The sequence below is a fragment of the Pelodiscus sinensis genome, chromosome 6 (assembly GCF_052426305.1).
Source record: "Pelodiscus sinensis isolate ZL-2025 chromosome 6, ASM5242630v1, whole genome shotgun sequence".
Taxonomy (NCBI): domain Eukaryota; kingdom Metazoa; phylum Chordata; order Testudines; family Trionychidae; genus Pelodiscus; species Pelodiscus sinensis.
In genome coordinates this window covers 120,964,346-120,978,392 of record NC_143057.1, presented here as the reverse complement: position 1 = coordinate 120,978,392, position 14,047 = coordinate 120,964,346, and positions in this window count along the sequence as shown.

Sequence of the window (14,047 nt, the reverse complement as noted above, 5' to 3'; positions counted from 1 at the left end):
AAAAATCTTCCCTTGTGTCTAGACTGCTGTTGCGTTCTTTCAAAAGTAAATCAAAAGAACGCAGAAGTTTTTTTGACCACAGAAAACCTTGTTTTACAAGGAAGAACGCCTTTTTTCGAAAGTGCTCTTTCGAAAAAAGGTGCTTTGTAATTCAAACTGTGCTTTTTCGAAAGAGAACATCCAGACTGCCTGGATGCTCTCTTTCAAAAAAGCAGCTTGCTTTTTTGAAAGTACTGGTTGTAGTCTATTGCTCTTTTTTGAAAGAGGCTTGTAGTTTAGATGTAGCTTTATATAGAAGGGGCTAGTTTTGTGTTAGAGCCTTATTAGACTAGAGGGCAGATGAGATGCACTCCATAGCTCCAGTAAGACAAAGATTTGAAGGAGATGAAGGATGGAGAAAATGATAAAGTGTGCAAGCTAAATGATGAGGTGTCCAGATTAGTTACACGTTTGTGCTTTCTGTTTTGTTATGGCTTGAAAGGGCAGCATATGTCCTGAACAGAGACATATAGTAGAAACCACTTAAAAAGTCAATATTTACCAATCATTACCAAAGGCGTCTCTCTGTGTTTGGTACGAATACGTAGTGTTTTCCGGGATAGGGCCATGAGTTCTGATCACTCTAATGTTACTGGAATAAAATTCCACAGTAATCTTGGCTATCACTGGGTGCTAACCTATGGCAAATGTATTTTTTTAATGGGATGTGCTACAGATTAAATAAGAGTGACACCATTGAATCATAGGGTTGGAGGAGACCTTAGGAGGTCATCGAGTCCAACCCCCTGACCAAAGCAGGACCAACCCTAAGTAAAGCCAAGACTTGAAAACTTCCAAGAATGGAGATTCTACCACCTTCCTAGGTAATCCCATTCCAGTACTTCTCTATCCTCCTAGGGTATGTCTAGACTGCATCCCTCTGTTGGCAGAGGGATGCAGATTAGGCAGGTCGGCATTGCAAATGAGGCAGGGATTTAAATATCCTGCACCTAATTTGCATAAAAATGGCCGTCGAGTTTTGCCAGCTCAGCACTTTGTCAGCAAAAAACGGTAGTCTAAAGGGAGAACTGTCGAGAAAGAAAACCTTTTTCAACAGATCCTGTAAACCTCCTTGAAGGAGTCATAAGGGATCTGTCGAAAAAGGCTTTCTTTCTCGACAGATCCCCCTCTAGACTGCCGCTTTTTGTCGACAAAGTGTTGAGTCAGCCAAACACGGTGGTCATTTTTATGCAAATTAGGCCCAGGATATTTAAATGTCGACCTGCCTAATCTTCCGACAGAGGGATGCAGTCTAGATATACTCCTAGTGAAATAGTTTTTTCTCATATCGAACCTTGACCTCCTGCACCGCAGCTTAAGACCACTGGTCCTCATTCTGTCACCTGTCACCACTGAAAACAGCCCCTCACCATCCTCTTTGGAACCTCCCTTCAGGTAGTTGAAGGCTGCTCTCAAATCCCCCCTCACTCTTCCTTCTGTAGACTAAATAAGCCCAAATCCCTCAGCCTCTCCTCATAAGTCATGTGCTCTAGCCCCCTAATAATTTTTGTTGCCCTCTGCAGGACTCCTTCCAAGTCATCCACATTCTTTCTGTAGTCCACGGGAGGGGCAGAATTGGATGCAATTCTCCAGATGTGGCCTCACTGGTGCCAAATAAAGGGGAATAATCACTTCCCTAGATCTGCTGGCAATACTGTACTAAGGCACCCCAATATGCTGTTAGCCTTCTTGTCAGCAAGAAGGGCACATGGCTGACTCACCTCCAGCTTCTCAGCCACCATAATCCCCAGGCTCTTTTCTGCAGAATTGCTGCTTAGCCAGTCGGTGCCCAGCAGTGCTTGGAATTCTTCTGTCCCAAGTGCAGGACTCTGTACTTGTTGAATCTCATCAGATTTCTGTTGGCCCGATCCTCCAATTTGTCTAGGTCACTATGGACTTTATCCCTACCTTCCAGCATATCTACCTCTCCCCCAGTTTAGGGTCATCTGCGAACTTGCTGAGGGTGCAATCCATCCCCTCATCCTCTGTCAATATCAGCAAAGTATCTCTGCTCTGGGTGATGAATAGGATTAACAGAGGCTGGAAGAACTCTTGAAGACAGAAATGAACTCCCCTAATAGCCTGCCCAGTTCAGAGACGGGCAGGGTCCTGAAGCAAGAATTTTCTGGCAAAGTATCCAGCTGAGCAAAATCATGTCCTTCTTGTCAACTCCCTTTTTTCCCATCTGAGCTGTGACTCTCATCTGAGGGCCTTCAGCTCCTCCCATTTGCACAGGCAGAAAGTAAGGCGGCCCTTGCAAAACCCGTTTTATTTTGAAGTCAGCCTACACAGATATTCCACACAAACTCCTCACCAGCTCCTGGTCCCAGGAGGAGTGGCTATGGGAAAGGAGATGTGTTTCTTACCAGAATATCTTGCTCACTATTTGCTAATATATGCATGTGTGATTGGGTGCCCTCTCCACATACGAGTGGAAGAAGTTAATGGAGAGCAGGTGAGCCAATGAACCTAGTAGACTGAATGCTGAAGGGAAAGCCCTAATTAAAGGAACAGGCTCACCTATGCAGGAACTGGTGGATGTGTAAAGCCTGATAGCTGACTGCAAACAGGGGCTGTAGTCACTTGCTGAGTAGAGGGAGAAGGGAAACCAGATAGGTAAGAAGTTCAGGGGCTGATACAGTACAGAGACCTGAGCTAGAACCCAGCGTAGAGAGGAGGCCAGGCTTCCCTTACACAGGAAATAGCAAGGGGCTTGGAGAAGCCAGCCAGTAGGTCTAGAAGCACTGTGAATTCCCTGGAAGAGGAGAACATTGGTGACCTGGCTTGAGGTCCAAGTTATAAAGAAGAGACTGTAGTTCCTGGACTGACATAGGCTTCACAGTGAGGCAGGATGGGGGAAGACACCTCCAGAGGGGGTGCATAACCCTGGCAGAGATCATTCCCAAGATGTCCAGCAGGAGATGCTGCTAGTGGTGAGCAGACCCCATGATGGGGGATCTGTTCATAATTTGGTCTGGTTAACCCAATGGCTCTGACATAGACACCATCTGCTTGTACAGGCCAGATCCACAGCTGGTATAAATCTGTGTAGCTCCAGTGTCAATGGAGTTATGATGCCTTCTGCCAGCTGAGGATTTACCTCAATTTGTAGCATGAAATGCTGTATCACATCTGCCTACTCATTTCCACATGGTTACAGCTTGTCAGTTTAGGGCATAATTTAAACCAAGAAATGATGTGATACAGAAATGACCTTGCATCAGGTCTTCTGTTGCTACTTTAGCTTTGTCATACTTTGAATAACTTTCTGCCACTTAGCGAAATGTTAGAATTAAAGCTACTCTTTGAATCATCGTTAACTAAGCTTGCTAAAATCTCCAATTTGATAGCGGTGGAAACCATTTCCCTGCTGCAAAAGCCAAAGACTTACTTAGCCACCTGCTATTAATGCAGGACTATAGAAAAGGCTGTTTTGCTGCATCTGTTTCATTTTCCCCAATAATGAAATCATGGACACGGTTTGAGTATGTGTGTGGAGGAGGGAAGCCTGTCAAATTTAGCCAGAAGGCCTTGATCCATTCTTGAGTAGGATGTATCTGATTGCAATATATCAACCCAATATAATCTGTGTACATGTGGTAGATGCAACTCCAATTAAATCCCTATTTTGGGCAATTGGAATCTTTCCCTATTCCATGCATTGTATTTAACAAAAGATGTTTGTGATGTATCAAATGTATATGTCACTGAATTTCTGGAGTAGGAGTGAAGGGGTGCATGTATCAGGTATGTGAGACAAATGTCAGCTTAGCCAACAACTGCAAGGATTTTAAATTTAAATCCATCTGCTAAACTTGCTCTATGTGCATCTCAGGACATCATTTAATAGCTGTGCAGGAAGACACATGTCACAAAGAGATATACATTAACTAAAGCTGATCGGTTGTACTGTGCAATTCTGCTTGATAGGTGTTTAGTAAATATCTATTGATCAAAAGCCACCATGGGTTAAACGAAATTACAATAGCTCCGCAGTTCATCAAAAATTGATTCCTGAATGATTGCATCATTGGTGTTAGACTATTTGATCTGTGACAGTAATAAACCGCTGCATCCTAACTCTCTAGCTAGCTGCTGTTCTTTGGATGTGAAAGTAAAAGCAATCTATTCTGTGGAAAGAGAAATGCTGTAGTGGCCAGCATGGGTACTTTTCATATATCTATAGCAATCCAGAGCATGTTGTTCAACAGAAAGGGGACTAGATTTGAACCTTGCACCTCTGTTGGCCTTACCCTTTGTACATCAGTCATCATGGATGGAGTAGAAAGCACAAGCCATTGTGCTGCTAAAACTCATATTTAACCCAAGAGAAATAGAAGTTTCTCAATTGCTTCCCTATTTCAGTTTGCCGTGGAAAACTGCAGCCAATGGAATATCTTTTGCTCAAAGTCACTTGTGAACCTTTGCAATGGGCATTCCTGGCATTGTTGCACGGGCTGGCTGACATAATCTGATGTGACATATCATTGCATGCTCAAGTTTTTCTCAGACCCAGCTGAGAGAAGATAAACACTGGGATCCCAGGAGATCATTGTTCATGCTTTAGAAGTTGCCTGAAAGAACAGACCACTTTCGGAGCAGACCTCAATTATTGATTAGCCACCCTTCCCTGGAAGGGTTTTGCCATAACTCAAAGGAATGTAATTATTTATATGCACCTGCTTATATGCAGAATTATTTAATGGGCAATTTGTAGCGCTGCTATAAAGATCTCGGTGTAACACCATGGAAGCAGTGCCACGTTAGTTATTGCCACGTTCATTCTAAACCCTGTTCTCAGTGCTCCTGGTTGTGACCTGGTTCTTGCTTCTTAACATTTGTCCATTGATCAGAGTAGTTACAAAGGAGGTCACTAATACTAGTGAGGCAAAGTAATTTGTCCAAACCTCTGGGGCACCTGGCATTGGCCACCGTCGACAGACAGGATACTGGGCTAGGTGGACCTTTGGTCTGACCCAGTATGGCTGGTTTTATGTCAAGCCTCCAAGTCCCAGCCTGGTCTCATTCCACTGGATGACCCTGTCTTCTAACAACTCTATCCCGGGCCCTTCCATAACAATGCATCTTTCCACCTGGAACCATTGGTTTTTAAAGGCATGGAGCTTCTACCACTGGAGCTAAGGGACGGAGCTTCTACCACTGGAGCTAAGGGATTAAGTCCCCGAGAAGGAATTTTTGTTTGTTTGTTTGAACACTGACAGGCAGAATCAAACCTAGGACAGCTGGAGCTTAATGCATGAGCCTCTGGACTACAGCTTGAGCTCAAAGCCAGCTGGCTCTCAGCTAAAGCTCACTCATTCGTTCTCTCTGTAAGTGGTCTCAGTGCCAGTAGGTGGGCCCAGTGTATGGGTTAGATTATCACCAGGGGTGCTCAGAGCCATACGCACATTACGTATAGTGCGTGCCATTGGCAGTGGCAGCGCTTCTGGGGGACAAAAGGGGCAGTTTGCCTAGTGTTCCCTATTTTAGTGACATCACAATGCCATTCACTGCCAGCAGCCCCTTCATTACAACTCTCCTAGGGTCAGTTCCACAAGCTACTGTACAAACATAAACCTAGCATGAAAAATCCACACTTTCCCCTTTCCAGGCCTTTGCCTATAACGAGCACACCATCACTACCATACCATTGAACATCAACTTGCCTTTCTCTGTGGCGTTGGCTACTTCTATGGTTCCTTCCTTCGAGTTGCTTACTTAGTCAGGCTATGTCTACACTGCAGCTCTATTTTGGGATTCCTCTGGTTTCCCAAAATAGCTATTCCACATCTTTTTACCACGCCCATTATTTTGAAATAAAACGGGCTCACTATTCCGACATCCTGGTAAACCTCATTCTGCGAGGAGTAAGGGATGTTTCAGAATAGTGATTTATTTTGAAATACGTAATGGGTAGATAGCTCAAACTGTGTAGCTTATTTCAAGCTACAGATGCAGTGTAGATGCACCCTCACACTATTTTGATATCCAGGTGGGAAAAGGCATTGTTTCTGCAAGTCAGAAAACCCTTTCAACCCTTGCCAAGAAGGATCAACTCCAGCTAAGAGAAGGGATGTTCCAGGCATGAAATGTTCCTCCCTCTTCCCCTCACAAAGCTATGGACATGACCTCTTTAGTTCACTTTTGTGTGTGTGGATTTGCAGTCCCAAAGGGTGTGTCTAGACTACTGAGTTTTGTCGACAAAAGTGGACTTTTGTCGACAAAACTATACCAGCGTCTACACTACTGCTGAGTTCTGTCGACATAACGTCGACAGAACTCAGCAGTTTTGTCGACGCTGGCATACCTCATTTTACGAGGCATAACACCTTCTGTCGACAGAGTTCTGTCGACAGAGTTCTGTCGACAGAAGGTGTTATTGCCTGTAGGGTTGCGTCTAGATTACAGGGTTCTGTCGACAAAGCAGCTTGCTTTGTCGACAGAACTCAATGTGTCTGGACGCTCTTTGTCGACAGAAGGTTTGTCGACAGATACTGTCGAGAAAACTTCTGTTGACAAAACCCGGTAGTCTAGACGTACCCTAAGACAGACCCTCAGTGGGTGTGAACTGAAATAGTTCTCTTGACCTCAGTGGAGCTATGTTGATTTACACCTGCTGATGATGTGACCTGAGGCAATTTTGTTCTCATATTCCCTTCTCCCAAACCAGCTCAGGAAAGTCAAAATTGAAAGCAAACCCAGCAAATGTAACTTTGCCCTTCTTCTTCTTGGCTTCATTCCATGCCATGGAACCCTGGGCTATGTCTACACTCGCGGCTTCTTGCATGAGACTATCGCTGAGCCTCATTTGCATACCTAATGAGCTGCCATTTCTACAGAGAGGCTCTTGCGCCAGAAGGAGCTGTCTACACTGCCCCTTCTTGTGCAAGAAAAACCCTCTTGCACAATGCCATTATTCCTGAAAATAATCAGCGTAGCGGCATTGCACAAGAGGGTTTTTCTTGCGCAAGAAAGGGCAGTGTAGACAGCTCCTTCTGGCTCAAGAGCCTCTTCTGCAAAAATGGCTGCTTATTAGGTATGCAAACGAGGCACGGCGATATTCCACGCTTAGCCTCATTTGCATATTTCTCACATAAGAAGCCGCGAGTGTAGACATAGCCCTGTCTCTCTAGCCTCATTGTGTTTCCAGAACTGTGATGACATCACCCAAAGTGGTTCTGCCGACTATTGGTTCTGCCACAGCAAAACACATGATCTTTCTGTGGTTTTCCTCTCCACTCTGTATCTATTTTAATTCTAAGCTCTTCAGGACACAGAGTTCTTACACTGGGCTCCCAGTATCAGTCAGAGCCTATAAGTTAGTGATAACTGAAATGAGGAAATCCTAATGAAACCAGAGTTACACAGATCTGTTGCGATCATTCCTTTCTGCTTTTTCAAATACTGCTGTAGTTGTTGCTTTTGCTACTCAGTTACTGGTTACTTTGCCTGCGGAATCCATAACAGCTTTGACAATTCATCTCTTGACTCACTTAATCCCTGCTGTCATGTGCTGGCACCTTCTTTCCTCCATTCTAAGTCCCTCCATTTTTTTCTGCTTGCAATAAATGATTCATCCATGTCCGCATTTTTTCCTTTCTTTAATGACCACAAGCCACTGCAGCGTAGAGAGAGCAGCATTGCAAGCTGATTCGCCATCCAACTGTTTCTTTTAATCTGTAAAACAGTTCTTGGGTGGGGTGGAGAGAATCAAGGTCCAGACTTCTAGGTTTCTGGATAGTACAGACAACAGCTCTAACAGAAAGATATTAATTCTTCTCAATATCCATTGCAACCACCATACAGCGTCTGTCTCCAGACGGGAGAGTGGAATAGTCTTATTGCAGATGTCCAAGGCAAACTCCCTTCTGTTACCGCATTACTCTCCAGATGCCCTACACTCTGGGCAAAATGCATCCAAGTGACCCTGTGACATTCACAGCACACAGGCAAGTTAAGTGAAAACATGTTGCAAGCTTCCATACAGAGTAACTCTTAGAATCCAGGCGCCTAGCATACACAAGCACCCAAACCAGAAAGAGACAAAGGAGGCTGCTCCCTAAGGTAGAGAGCCACAAATCAGCTGCCCCTGGATTGAGGTGGGCTGTTTGCAAACAGCTCACACATACTTCACCCCAGTGCCTCCAAGCGTGTTAGCTGGACCAGAAAGCTCCTTGTTCTTAAAGTGCAACTTAAAGTGGTAGCTTGTGATCCTAACAGGTTTCAGTACACCTCAGCTCCCAACCTATTCTGCGAGTCCTCAGATCCCATCAGGAGTTAGTCCCCATGAAAAGTACCCTGTGACGGACTGGGTCTGGGCACAGATGAGGGCATCTGCTCAGGGTGAATTGCTCAAATTCGGGGCTCTCTCTAACCCCCAGACTGGAGACCTTCCCAAACAGGCCACAAACCAGTCCCACAGAGCACTTCAGCTGCCTGCCTAAAGCCTCATGAGCAAAACCCCTCTGACACCCCAGCAATATCCGTGCCCCAGATGGCTCCGGGCCTCATACACAGGTGTGTGTGTGTGTGGGGGGGGGGGGTCTTAGAACCCATTCCCACCTACCCTGAACAAGTTCTGTCCAGTTCCAAGAAACCAACCACAAATCCCAGGCCAATTTACTCTCTGGATCTTACCCACAAACCACACAGAGCTAGTCCTTTAGAATCTACAATCTAAAGGTTTATTGCTACAAGAAACAAAAGCATAAGAGTAAGTTTGTTAAAGAATCCTACATTACATGCATCGAATCTCCCAGTTCTCGATGCAGGCTCTAGCAGAGATGTTATAGCTGCTAGCTTAAAAGTCCTTGTTGCACATCCTGACTACGTCTACTCTGGCATGAATTTCCGAAAATGCTTTTAACAGAAAAGTTTTCCGTTAAAAGCATTTTCGGAAAAGCATGTCTAGATTCTCAGGATGCTTTTCCACAAAAGCACTTTTTGCGGAAAAGCGTCCGTGGCCAATCTAGACGCGGTTTTCCGCAAAAAAGCCCCGATCACCTTTTTCACGATCGGGGCTTTTTTGCGGAAAACAGAACTATGCTGTCTACACTGGCCCTTTTGCGCAAAAGTCTTTCGGAAAAAGACTTTTGCCCAAACGGGAGCAGCATAGTTTTTCCAGAAAAGCACTGATGATTTTACAAGAGATCGTCAGTGCTTTTCCGGAAATTCAAGCGGCCAGTGTAGACAGTTGGCAAGTTTTTCTGGAAAAGCAGATGATTTTCCAGAAAAACTTGCCAGTCTAGACACAGCCCCTATGTCCGGATGGGTCCACAGTTCTTCCCGGCTCGTGATTCCCTGTGAGGCCGCATCTGGGGCCAGAAGCAGATCTGAAGACCAAGATGGAGTCGGCCACATGGCATATTTATACCCTCCTTCCAGGTTTCTTCCAAGCTGGCTAGAGTCACATGGCCAGTGGCCAGGTGTGTCTTTGGCCTTCAGAGATCCATTGTTCCCTGGAGACTTGCTCATTAGCTGTCAATAGGCAAACATTCCTGGCCCATTACTCAACCACATATAGAGAAATATTCAGTACTCATACAAAGTACATGCTCATACCTTCACACGCAGACATTATACAATCACATGAATAGCATATAGAAAATCAGAAGAAAGTAAGCTTCTATTTGACACCTCACATGGCCCCCTTTGTGCCACTTTTGGGGTCAATCCTCCCCCGCATGGGTGCAGCAGTGATCTGGCTGCTTCCCTAAAATTCAATAATGGGACATACCCCCAATTCTCTCTGTATCCTTTATTTTAGAAGGGAGTCTAAATCACTGATTGCTATGGAAATGGAGTTCCTTCCCCTTCAAGCTTACCAAGTTCTTTTCCATATCCATAATTCTGGAGTGGAGATTCCTCTCTCCCATATTGTATTACTCTTTATGGCATGGATTGCACCATCATCCCAAATGAGCTGTGAATATCAGTCATTCTAGTTTGGAACTCCATGTGCCTTTTGCATTGAAGGCTGATATCCATATCCTGAGGGGGTGTCATCCTCATCTTTTTCACCTTCCATTTGTCAATTGTTCTGGGCTGGATTCCATCAAGCCTAGAGGGCAAAATCCTGGCCCCGCTCAAGTCAATGTCAAAACTCCCATTGATGTCCATCAGGGTTTCATTCCGAGTTCTCAATGAAGCTCTGCTTCAGAGTAGGATTTTTACTCTAAATATGGATGTGTAGAAACCACTCCCTTTGAGCATTCCAAACTATTTGAGTTGTCCTCTATTTTTGACTCTTTAGAGATTAGCATCCTTGTGCGGCTCCCAAACCAAAGCTAAAAAGCCACAGCATTTTTTCCTTTATTTAGATATCCTAATCTGGTCTTTTCATCCTGGTTCCACTTCCGGGGGCATTTGTTCTTAGGCAATCCTGACTCTGGAATTTCCTCTGGTTTTTTTTCCCCCTCTGCTTTTCTTAAAATGCATTTTGTACTAACATCATCAAAATGTCAATCTCTGGATCTTTGTTCCATGTGTTCTGCCAATGTTGACTTTAAAATCATATCTGTATTGCAGCTAAGTCTGTGGGTTCCACCTTTTATTTTCTTTCATTCTTGGCAAACTTGTTTTTCCTCACCTTCCCCTTCTGTGGCATCAGTCTGAATAGGTAGCAGAGGAAGTGTGTATCTGGGTATGTGATGGTATATGTTATGCCCTACTCTTGGATTTTACCAGGTGCATTCCTCTGTTTCCTCTGTTGGTTGCTGCGATCCTGTTTTTATCCCTCTGATGTACCAGATGTTATTTCCATTGCATGCTCACTGCACAGATTTTAAATCAGAACTCTTTTTTCCTTTCAGACTCTGCCACAGCTGTGAGCTGAGAGAACTCTGCTGTGCATCTTAAAAGGGTTCTCAAGTTTCTTTATCTGAGTGATCCATTCAGGAAGATATTTCACCCAAGTCTTAATGCCCCTTTTAAATAAATAAAAGAAACATTCCTTTTCCCCCACCTTTGTTGATTTGCAGGTGCCTTAGCAAACACAGGACTCTTGCATCTGCCACAGTCTTAGCTTTCAGCTGCTGCCCTTGCAAATTGTTCTACCATTCATGGCTGAGAGCTGGTCCTCCTCACCGTAGTGTGAACATGCACCTCACATGATGAGCAGCTGCTGAGTTCATCTGCCAAATGCCATCTCTCTTTGGAAGTCCCATCAGGTCTTTCCAGCATCACAGATGCTAGGTTTCCATGCTTAACTCCACCACCGAAGTGCAGCTTTGGGTTTCCCTGTCTCAAAATAAAAATGGGGAGAAACATAGGGGAATAAGGATAAACATAGAGGATAAGAAGAGAGATTGTGAAGGAAAAACATTTGGGGTGGCCACCCTTGAGGTCTCAGTTCATCTCACTCCCATTGTGAGATCGCCTATACCCATATATTTCCTATTACAGCAGCTATCAAATCGAGCAGCAAGAGAAAAAACAGAATAACTGAGTGAAACTGAGAGAGGGAATATTTTAGGCTGAATATGCATTAAAATTTCCTAATGCTGAATTCTGTTAGTCTGGAGAACAGTTTCCCAAGGGGAGTTGTGTGAATTCTCATACCGGAGCCACTGAAAACTAGAGAATATACACTGGAGAACATACGGTACAGAACAATCCTGTAGTGTCTGGGCAGTGGGCTAGATGAACTGATAGATCATTTCCCATCTGTAACTTCTGTGATTCACAGGCTGTTATTTTGTATTTCAACTGGAAATAATGGCCTATGAGACTATCACCAGACACACAGTCTCAGTTAAATGAATCCAGTGCTCCATTCAACAGCCTTCCCTTTCCCCTGCAGACTGCTCTTCAGCCTACATCTTGGTCTGTGCAATTAAATAGAAGGTAAAATATGCAGGGCTGGGCAATATTGTGAAAACATGCCTTGAATTTTTAGGAAAGTGCTTGCTTCTTCATCTAACTAGCACAAAATTTCTAACTCTCCGGCAAAGGAGCGAGGCACGTAGCCTGCTAATTAATTCCTACTTCTAGTCTTCTGTTAGGCACTGCAAAATTCTGAGGGGAGTCTAAGGCCACATCTTCATTTGCCGCACCGGAGATCAATCTTCTGGCATTCGATTTAGTGAGTCTAGTTAACTAGACTCACTAAATCAAATGCTGAGGGTGGCTCCACTTGGAGCCAGTACTCCTGGCAGTCACAAGGAGCAAGGGACGCTGACAAGAGCGTTTGTTCCTGTCGGCCTCCCTTTGGGAATATGGTGCCAAGCTCAGTTTAAAGTAAGCCGACTCCAGCTACGTGTTTTACATATCTAGAGTTGTGCACCTTAACCCGACCTTCCAGGTCTAGTGCAGACCCAACCTAAGTTGATGTGGCATCTTCAAGCCCCGTTTTCCCAGAATTTTATAGCAAGTTCCACTCTCAGAGCCGCCCTCATTCAACAATGCTTGCTGTGTTCCCTTTGCACTGATACCTCCTCTTTGATTCTGTGTGAGTCTCAAGTATAAATCAGACTAGATCAGATGGCCAGGGCCAATCAGAGCCGGAGCCTGGAGAGCCATTTGGTCTGGGCCTCAAGTTCACAGGGGGCCTCAAATTTTGACACTTGTTCGTTGTTTTGGCCTAGAAAATTATTTGTTAATTAAAAAAAAAATCAAATGATGTCTGACTCATTTTTGGTGCCTTACTTTGTTTCCATGTGTTGTCATTCTTTATTTTTATTATGGTGAGGTGTCTTGAAAGCTGGAAGTGTTCTAGACCTCATTAGATCCCTGAGAGGGCCTGGAGATGGGGCATCTGCTAAGGGACCAGAAGCAGAGTATAAGGCTGCGTCTAGACTGCTTTCCTCTTCCGAAAGAGGAAATGCAAATGAGGAAAAAGGAAATGCAAATGAAGAGCTGATTAGCATGTCCACACACTTCATTTGCATATCCTCCTCTGATCGCTTTTTCAAAAGAGGTGGGGGGGGGTTGGAAAGAAAGCAGTCTAGACGCAGTTTTTTAGGGGAAAAAAAACCTTTTTTCAAAAGAACCCTTCTTCCTCAAAAAATAAGGTTTACAGCATTCTTTCGAAAAAGGGGATTTTTTTCGAAAGAACCGCATCTAGACTGCTTTTTTTTAGTTTTTTGAAAAAACCTCTTTAAAAAAAGCGATCGGACGAGGATATGCAAATGAAGCATGCAAACATGCTAATCAGCGCTTCATTTGCATTTCCTCTTTCGGAAGAGGAATGCTGTCAAGATGCAGCCTAACTGGCTTATGCAATCTGGGGTTCTGCTGAAGGCCCTCTTCTACATACACTTTTAAAAGCTTGTACTGCATGTGCACTAACAAGCATAGGGAAGTTAGCTCAGGCACTACAGGTAAGGCACATACAGCATACACAGCTGCATAGGGCACACTGAACCAGTGGTGCCCCAAATTTTGTAGTGCCCTAAGCTGAATATGCTCAGGGCCTCTGCCGGCCACGGGCAGTGCCAGCTCTGACAGCCTCAATCCCCCAAGCCTGATGCCCTTGCTCCTCCTTGTGGCCTGGCAGCACCAGTCCCCCAGCCCATCACCCCCTCTGCTCCACCTCCCAACCCAGAGGTCTCCTCCCATCTTCCTGCTCTGGCCCTGGCTGATGCAACCCCCTTACCCCTTGCTCTTCCTCCCAGCCCACAACACCAGCCAGCAGCACTGCTCCCCCTCCTGCCTCGCTCTGCCTCCCGGCCCACAGCCCCAACTGGCTGCAGCACTCCTCCTTCTGCCTGTGCTCCGCCTCCTGGCTGGCAGCTTCTGCCAGCATTGCTCAGTCCTTCTGCTGCCCCGCCCTGCCCCCCACAGCCCTGAATGCAGCCCCAGCTCCCCTCCCTCTCCCCCCGTAGACTAGCTCCCCCGGTAGGAGATGGAAGGAGTAGGAGCTTGGGCAACCAAAAATCATAAGGACAGTCCTACCTAGAGACTCTTGCTTTCAGAGCCAGAGGATTTGAATTCAATCCCCTGTAATGATGATCTACCCTAGACCATCATGTCACATCAATGAGAGAAATAGCTAAACAGGAAGGTGTTA